Source organism: Octodon degus, unplaced genomic scaffold (assembly GCF_000260255.1).
Source record: "Octodon degus isolate 3935 unplaced genomic scaffold, OctDeg1.0 scaffold00168, whole genome shotgun sequence".
NCBI lineage: Eukaryota > Metazoa > Chordata > Mammalia > Rodentia > Octodontidae > Octodon > Octodon degus.
The window spans coordinates 4,337,792-4,347,660 of NW_004524744.1; the positions used below are offsets into that span (position 1 = coordinate 4,337,792).

The 9,869-nt window shown below is 38.8% G+C and overlaps 1 protein-coding gene across 1 annotated transcript in view; it reads left to right on the forward strand.

Annotated features, from left to right (window-relative positions):
• The window catches only part of CUNH4orf22 (chromosome unknown C4orf22 homolog), a 933,771-nt gene that overhangs the window by 733,151 nt on the left and 190,751 nt on the right, over positions 1-9,869 (forward strand). The window lies entirely within an intron of this gene.

Here is a 9,869-nt window from a genome sequence, read left to right on the forward strand (position 1 = left end):
AAAAAAAAAAAAAAAAAAAAAAAAAAAAAAAGTGTGACTAATACTGTATACTCTGTCAGAAGTAAAAAAGATTAACAGATTAAATATGAACTGTAGCTGTGGACTCCAAAACAAAATCACAGAGTTTTAGAATGGCATCTGTACAAGCCAAACCTATTCAGGGTGTGCAGGTGACTGAGCACTTCTGGTCAGAAGCATGGAGAGCTTTGGTTCAAAGAAGAGGCCAAATCAACTGGTAGTGTCAGAGACCGTCGAGAGACTCCGACAAAAGCACTGCTGGTGAGCTAATCAGGCCAGAAAGTGTATGTTCAGAAAATAAACCAACTAAGTGGTCAATATTAACTTCATTTCCAGACAAGTGCAGGGGAAATAAGTAGCCAACATAGAAGAAGAAATTATTTAACTTATGAAAAGACCAGGTAGAGAAGCAATAGAAATTTTAGCCTTGTAACAATGATATCTATGAACAGTGGGCTCTACACTGAAATAATCTACAGGGAAATGTACAAGCATCTATTAAAAATCATAAAGCTTTTAGCCGCAGGAGTACCATGAGAGTCTTAATATCGAACTGACCAAAATACAGCCATGGTGTCAATACGTACATGTTTCTCCTAACTCTTTTAGAGATTTTCAAAAAGACTCCATTTTCATGCATAGCCAAAGATTTCAGTGCCATTGTTCATAAAATCAGTTGCACATTTCAAGTCACAGTTATTAAGACCAGCTAATTATTAAAGGAAAATTGAGAATTCCTTTGTTTTGGTTTTTTTCTGGGTGTTTGTCTGTTTCCAGGGTGTGAATAGGCATATGAAAACTATAAATAAAAATGGCTACGTCACAGAAGCCAAAAGAAGTATCAGTGCTATGAGAAAACTTGATGGAAACATTGCATTTATCAGCTTTGAAACATGTCTTTCATATCGCATAGATTCAGCAAATTTACATTTTAAGAAATGTATGCAGGTACACGACTACTAAAATTTACTATACCATAACACTACTGCATTGTCACTTTTCATTGCTGGGACAAAGTACCCAAGAGCCACAATTTAAAGGAGCAAAGGTTTATTTTGGCTCATTGGTTCAAAGGTTTCAGTCCCTGATTGGCTGGGCCCAACAGAGCAACCTCAGGGCAGAGCGCCCTTGCACAGGAAAGCCACTTGACCCGTGGTGGACAGAGACAGGCGGAAGTAATGGAACCATGAACTAAATAGACAGAAAATGCAGCGACCATTGCTAAAACAGAAAGGGGTAGGAGAATGGTCACTTGGCTGGAAGCTGACGATGGTACAGGAGGGGGAAGATGGGCCAAGGGGGGCTGGCAGTATGGGCAAAAGGAGGAGCTAGCGAATCGTGGGAGGTCACAGAGCCGGTTGTAGCAGCTTTACCGCAGAGAAGCAATGCAGTTTGATTTGTGCTCTGTCAGTGGAGTGGGTGGGCGGATGTGGAGCAGGAAAAAGAGCTCTTTTCGTGTTCCTGCTTTCTTGCCTGGAATGTTGTCGAGTGATTTCAATAGGTTCTTTGAATGAATGAATAAACGATAAATAGGGATACTTTCGGCTGATAACAAGTTTTAAGAATATAATAGATAACAATTCAAATAGTATAAGCTGCCATTTAAGATAATATAGATCATCATACAGAGCAACATTTTAAGCACTGAGAACCAGTTAAAATATTCTCCAACTGATGATTCTGAAACACACAGAACTTTACCATGTCCTTTTAAGCATAGGGAGGAGGGCTCAAAATAATAGGAGAGTAGTTGCTGGCAAGGTGTCAAAGACATTCACAGACCTGATTTGTCATAAAAGAAGCATACTGAGTAGCTTCTATGGATTATCAATTCCTTAAACAGCAATTAGTTTTGGGGTATGGTAATTAACACGTTAAAGTAGAAATTTAAAGATGATTAAATTTAAAAGATGACCCTAAACTAAATTTAAAACAAATTTAAAGATGTCCTTGTTGCACACTTTAAGATGAGTGAACCTACCAAGCCAAACAGTATCCTTCCTGTACATTAAGTGGTATTTGCAAATTTATCTCAGAAATATTGAGAGGAAAGACTCCACTGTTATTCTTGGGTCACTAAAAATGTAAAGTTAAGAATGTAAAGCTTTCAATTCTAAAGGGTTTGCTTTTCTTATTTAATTATGAGTAGTACATTTGAAAAAAATAGTTCCATATCATGAAATCATCCCTAACTCCTCAGGAAACACTCACCTCTCTCAATTTTAGAAAACACACTACACAAACAAGCTTCTAAAGAAGAGAAATGCTTCAGTAACAAGGAGAAGACATGTTCTTCTGGTAAAAGTGCAAAAGAGAAAACAGCACACCTGCTTCCAGCTGCCCCCCCCCCCGGCCTGAATCTCACAGGGCTGCACCATGTGAAGTCGTAGCCAAGTCAAACAAGTAGCAATTTTAAAGTAGCACCTAAAGAGGAACTTGGGCAATGTTTGCCAGCAAAACCCCAGACTCCAAAAGTTCCTGCTACACAGGCTTTATTTTCATTTCCTTGACCCATTTGCAGAGAGTTGTTACTGGTGGCCGGCTGCACCTCCCTGTACACAGGACACGAATAATAAACAGAGGCCAGCTGACACCCGAGACACCTGCAGAACCCTCACAGTGTGGGACTGTTCACCCAAGGGAAACATTTGACTCGGGTGGATGGGTAGCCATCCATTGGCTTAGGACGGACACCAGTGTACACACACACATACAAACACATACACACACGAACACACACACCTGAAAGAAGTTTACCAATGTCCCTCCAGGGGGTCTGCCGGCCTGCCAAGAGAGCTAATAGAAACGGACCACTGACTGTGGGAGCAGGGTGTGAAAAGGACTGTATGCAGTCGTCCCCTTGTGCCCAAGCACGTGGCCTTCTGAAATTAATTTTGCAGAAATGTGGTAGAAAGTGCATGCAAGCCTTTGCACTAAAACATTAAGGCATTGGCTGATGGCTACAGTTTCTCAGGATCCAATTTCTTATTTATTCGCAAATTACATATTCGCCAATAAAAACACTTTGTTGAAGGTCTGATCAAGCAGGTGCATTCAAGTAACCTGAAAAGCCTTCACTAATATTGGAAAAGGTTTCAGAACTGAGTTTCTTGGAATTGACAACAAAAAGGCCTTTTTAAAAATTCCATGAATTCATGTTGGAAACATTTTTCTAAGGTAAAAAATATAATTTAAGTTTATAACAAATCAACAAGATTATGTAGCATAACCTTCACTTTACATTTCAAATATATTCACATGCAATTGTTAACATGTTTAAGGAGCTTGCTCAATATTTAAAATATTCAGTACTTCAGTGTTTTTGATTTATGCCTATCTATGTATTTATTATATATTTGGTTGGTAGAGGATCTCACTTTGCAGCTCAGACTCATAGTGATCCTCCTGTTTTCAGACCCCTCCAGTGCTGGGATTACAGGCATGTGCCACCATGCCAGGTCTCTGTGTCCAACTCAGTGCACCCCAGGGGCAGGGCCAGCACAGTATCTGTTGTCAGGGATGGAACCCCAATCCTTGTGCTCGTCTAAGCAGGCACTTATTTAGCTGAGCTGTCTCACCAGCCCTTCTATGCCCATTTATGACAAGAGAAATAAAAGAAAACTGGAATTAGGAAAGTGCAGCTTGAAAAACCCTAAGATTCAGTTCACTTTTGATAATATTTTGACACTGGGTAGGAACTCATAAGCATAGAGAAATATTGAACCAAAGTATAATATGACATAACCAAGAACCACAGAAGATAGGGACAGAGCTATCATAAAAACTTGTTTCCAAGCCTCTAAAACAATGTGCTCTTTCTAGAATATCCTCCCATCCAAGTTTTCAGTGACACAGTAATCTCTAACCGAAACAAAGAATTGAGCTATGCTAGGTATTATTTCTAAATTTAGAGTTTAGAGATTCTAGCATACTAAAATAATTCATTTTCCTCTCATTTTTTTGTTATTAGCAAAATGCATCTTCCTGACTATCTTTAAAATCACTTACATCAAGATTTAGGAATAATCCTAACTATTCCTGGACAAGGGATAATACAACAGCTGTGTTTTAGGCAGTAATACAGCTGTAGAAAGCTTGCAGGCAAGGCCTGAAACTGGAGAAAAGCCAGCTTGCCCTGAAGAAGTCCACCTGGACCTACTTAGCACCTCCAGACTCTAACCTACTCGCATGCTCTGGACCTCCTCCGGGACAGGAATGAAACCTGGAGAGAGTGAGAGTCTTAGGACAGGATTCATGTTGGCAAGATTGTTTCAGGGCTCTTTTGCTTCCTGTCTCACCTTCTGTTAGTCCTTTATTTGTCCCTCTTTCTGCTGTAACAGAAAAGCAAAGCTAAGATGCAGCAGTCAGGCTGTATATTAATGAATAAAATACAGTATCCCTCCATATTATTTTATTAGTTTGGTAAAAGAAATATGTGATGTCCTGTAGCTTCTTTTTCATTGCATGAACCCAGAAGAGAAGCTAAGTGATTTGGTATAGTCATTTTGTAGGTACGATGGTTTTCCTATTAAGAAAAAAAGCATTCATATTCTTTGGTGTATTTATTCCTGAAGAAACCACTCTTCTATATTTAGCACCTGGAAACGAAATACGAAAGTTCCTTTAGGAGCATCTTCAGGGACTTTATTTTTTGTATTTTAGGGAAGGGTCTACAGGGTGTTCAGAGTCTCAGTTCTAAATTGGACTCATAGTGATCCACCTGGTTTTTTAAAATTAAGTAGATTTTATTTTAAAGAAATTTCATGTGATTTAATACTCATTAGGGTCACTTTAATAAAGCTATCTTCAGAGTAGCCCTTTTTGAAAGAACTGAAGCTTAATCCAGCCATCCTGTGTGCCCTATAAAATAGTCATCAGTGAGTTCTGGAGCCAGACTAGGTCTTCTACTTCACTGATTATAGTTCAGTGGCATAAGCACCTGCTTGCCACAATTCTTCTATCTCCACTTGAATTATGGACATTGGCAAGTGTGGTCTTATATCCAGTTTCATCCAGCAATACATTTTTGGAGCCTAGAATTTGAATTGTACATAGTACTGGTATTTTGGCACACGACCTAGATTCTGTATCATTCCTTTCATTTCTAATACTGAAAGTCAGCATTTTTCAGTCAGGCAAAATGTTACAGGCCTCACTGTCACCACTGTCAATATTTACTGTGATGGAAGCATGATTACAGCCTCCCAAGAGCTGGGATAACAGGCACGCGCCACCACGCCCACTCTCAATTGCTGTCTCAGAGTGGCTCAGGGGTGGGATTGATATGGCAGACCCAGGGATCGAACCCTCAGCCCCTGCACCTGCTTGCAGGCACTTTAATCCACTGAGCTATTTGGCAGACCCTTCAGGGACTTTATTGTAATGTCATTCATTTATTCAACAATTATTAAGCAGCATAGCTTACACAGATAAACTCTATTGTGCCTGGTATTAGGCTATATACTCCTGCAGTATGCCATGAAAGCATTGAAGCAGTGCATGGAGGCCCATCACTGTCTATACATGCAAGATAAAGCAACTAAATTTCAAGATTAATGCAGTTGTGTAAGGCTACCTAGCTAAGAAGTAGTATTTAAATAGTGTCCCTTGCAAAAACATAGGGGGAAAATGTGAAATTAATTATATGAGGGTCTGGGGATTAATTTCAGTGGTCTAGCATCTGCCTGACAAGGGTGAGGTCCTGAGTTCATATCCTAATTACCCCACAAAGAGAAAAAAAAGAACTAAATGAGGAATTCACTATAATTCTTTAGATGTTTTACATTTTTGTTAATATTTATAATAAAATATCAGGAAGAAAACCACTCTTGTTCTTGTTCCCATGAAACTTTTATTGATAAAGCACATTGTGACTAATTGTGACCCAAGAAGGTGACAGAGTAGGAAGCATGGAAACTGAGTCTTCACCAAAATGATAACTATGCAGGCAGAATGTGCTACTACCTCAGTGAAGGCTTGCAACGTTGACAGGAAGTTTTGCCAGTAAATTGCCTTTCCTTTTGGCCCATTTTAGTTCTTAGCCCAGCAGTAGCTACCTGTCCCCTCCCTCAGCCACAGCTTGTACACTGTTTGCATGGGATGGAACGTGTGAAAAGACTCTGCGTTCCGGGTATGATGGTCTGTAATCTGATCACTGATTGTAAGTGCAGCCAGCCACAGAGATACACGTGCAGGGGTGGGCAGCCCTTGTAATGCTCACTACTTCAAAGAGAAAGCACTTTCTGCCCTGGTTAATGTGACCTCCCCAGCATTTAAGGGCCAGTATTTTTCCTTCCCTTTCTACTCTTCTCTTTCCTCTTTTTGGGTGTAGGTATTAAAAACTGAGATATTCCAAAGCAGTGCCATTTGTTAGAAAAAATAGAAAATCAATATGCATAAACAAAGAAAGGAGCAAGGTTAGAAAAGATATTACAACACCTTAAAGTTATATTTCAGTATTATTCTTTGCATGGAGACAAAAAAATAAGGCAAAACAAAATGGAAAGAAAACAAACCTATCAAAAAAGAAAGAAAGAAAGAAAGAAAGAGAAAGAAAGAAAGAAAGAAAGAAAGAAAGAAAGAAAGAAAGAAAGAAAGAAAGAAGAAAGAAAAAAAGAAAAGAAAAGAAACAGAGAAACCCTGGGAAAGAAATCTTACTTATAAGTTTAACACATCATTAATTTTAAATGAGAAATTGCAAGACACACACACACAACAAAAACCAAGCAAACAAAATAGAACAAACCAAAAAAGTGCTTGTAGACCTACTGTATAAGCCACTTCTCAATAAAGAAATAGATTTAATAGATGATAGCTAAATATATAAAGGTTTACAAGGTAGACTTACAAAGGTCACCTGCAGACTCAGGTGTGCAAGAGTACAAAAGGGCCATCAGCACACTGGGGATCTGCAGGATCCAGGGGAAGATCAAAGGCCTGGAGCTCACAGTCCTGTCCCTTGGAAGTCTATGTCAGGAGGTGGAAGGTGTGCACTGGAAGGCTGAGGAGTGTGCTGGACACATGGTAAAGGTAACCAAAGTGAAAGGGAGGCTGGAATTCCTGCAAAGAAACTGATATGAGCCTTCTTCCCCTTTTTATTCTGTTCAGGCAACAAGCCTATTGGTTGATGCCACTGACACCCACACTGGGTCTTCAGTCTTCAGTAAATCCATTCAAACACACTCAGAACTATGCTGACCCAATCAGTTGGGTGTTGCTTAATCAAATTTACAAAACACTTAACTACTATATCTACTTAATATGTAAGAGAAAATTTCAAAATCTAGCAGTCTTATAGACAGGACCTCATATTCAATTAGCCTTGATTGCCTGAACTCAGAGATAATTAGACTCAGCCCTTTCTGACCATATGCTGCTGAACCAAGGCCAGAAAAACATATCTTATTTTCTAGCCTGCTTCAAGGTCTTCCTGTGTGGGATGTAATTCCTGGCTAGAACACAATGGTCCAGTCAAGGACACCAGCGATTAATTATACCTACACAATTGGCACCACCTCTACTGTCATCTCCACTCTACAATAAATGACCTCTTGTAACCAAAACTCACCCCCAAGTAAATCTGCCCAGAATGTATGACTAAACATATGTAACCAATGAAGAAGTAATTTGCTATCAGCCTTTAAAATGCTGCTTGTAAAAACAAATATAAGACTGGGCTGACTCAGAGCTGAAGATTTGGAACTTGAACTCCCATCAGCCCACTAGCATTACTAAAGTACATTGCCTTTCAAATTCCTTGATGCAGTTTTCCATGCAGTCCTTATTTCTGCAACAATAGCTAGATACTCCAATAACTAAAGTAAGATGTGGCCTGGTGGTATAGCTCAGTGGAGTAGGCACTTGCTTAGGTAAATACATGGGCCAGGATTTGATCCCTGGCACCACATGCCACACTGGCCCTGCCCCTGGGCACACTGAGCCAGTGATAGAGTCCTGACATGGTTGCGCACACCTATAATCCCAGCACTAGAGAGGCACAAATCAGGATGATCACTATGAGACTGAGCTGCATAGTGAGACACTGCACACACACACACACACACACACACACACACACACACAATCTTAAAGTAAGAAATGGAGTGCCAGGGACAGAGAGATAGCTCAGCGAACCAAGCACCTGCTTAGCTAAATGTAGGGGCTGGAGTTTGATTCCTGGCACAACATACCATGTAAGCCGTGCCCCTGGCCATGCTGAGCTGCTAACTTAGTCCAGGCATTGTGACACACGGCTGTAATCCCAGTGCTAGGGAGACTGAACACAGGAGGATCACTATAAGTTCAAGCCATATAGTGAGACCCTGCACACACACAAAAGATACTGACTGCCAATAAAATGATCTTTGTAAAAAATGAATATATCACTAAAGAGAAAGAGAACCTAAAAAGAAACACAAATTAAACGCTAAAGATAAAAAAAGTAGAAATATCTCTATACAATTCAAAGACAAATATAAGTAGGTAGGAGAGTGAGTTAGTAAACTAGAAGATAAGACAATGAAATAAAAAACTGAGAAAAAAAAGTGATTGAAAACTGAACCTAAAGAACAAATCATTTGTGTTATGGAAGGATCAAGAGAAGAAGAAAAGCAGAATTTTATTTGAGAAAATATTGACCAAAAGCTTTCCAAGTTTGATTAAAGACAATTCTAAAAATCCAAGAAACAAAATTAACTGCAAGTAGAACAGAACTCTATACAAGTAACTTTTGTGTGTTAGTTATTAAAGTTAACCTGATGTAAATTCAAATTAAAGCATTAAAAATTAGGATGCTAAATGTATTTCTCCATGGTAGCCACAAGCAAAATAGCTGTAAAACATATGAGAAAGAAGATGCAATTAAGACATTTTACTACAACGAAGAGAAAGATGCACACACAAAAGAGAGTAAGGCATGAAATGAGGGACAAATACTAAAAAGTGTATAGAAAACAAATAGCAAATGACAAAAGTAAGTCTCTTTACTTCAGCGATTACTTTAAATGTAAATAGATTCAATATTTCAATCAAAAGAAATATGAAAATGAAGAAAAACTCTTTAAATTTGAAAAGCTACAGGAATGACAGCATTATTAGTAATTTTCAATACACCAAGAGGAAATAATAAATATTTGCAACATCAAACCATGTACATAATAACATCAAAATATGTACAACAAAAATAGAATTAAAAAGATATATATATATATGTATATATAGTTTCATTAGATACTTTATTATTTCAAACACAATAAAGCATTAGATAACCATATAGAAGATAACAAATAAAAGACTTGAATAATACAATAACAAACTCTTTTATTAGTAATAGTATTATTTACAGTACAGATATTCACTATTGAAACCATAACCTTTGCACTAAGCTATATCTACACAACCTTCTGACCCTCTTTTTTTGTTCTGGTCTGGTCTGGTCTAGTCTGGTCTGGTCTGGTCTACTCTTGTCTGATCTGGTCTGATCTGGTCCAGCCTATTCCTTTTTGGTCTTTTCCCCTTTTCTTTCCTTTTATTTTACTTCCTTTTCTTTTTTCTTCCCTTCCTTTTCTTTTCTTTCCTTTCTTCTCTTCTTCTCTGCTCTCATTTACTTTCCTTTCCTTTTCCTCTCCTTTCCTTTCCTTTTCCTCTCCCTTCTCCTCTCCCCTCCCCTGCCCTCCCCTCCCCTCCTCTTCTCTCCTTTCCCTTCCTTTCTTTTCCTCTCCTCTCCTCTCTTCTCCTTTCCTCTTCTTTCCTTTCCTTTCTTTTCCTTTGCTTTGTTTTCCTTCCCTTTCCTTTGCTTTCCTTTCCTGTGCTTTCCTTCCCTTCCCTTCCCTTCCCTTCCCTTCCCTTCCCTT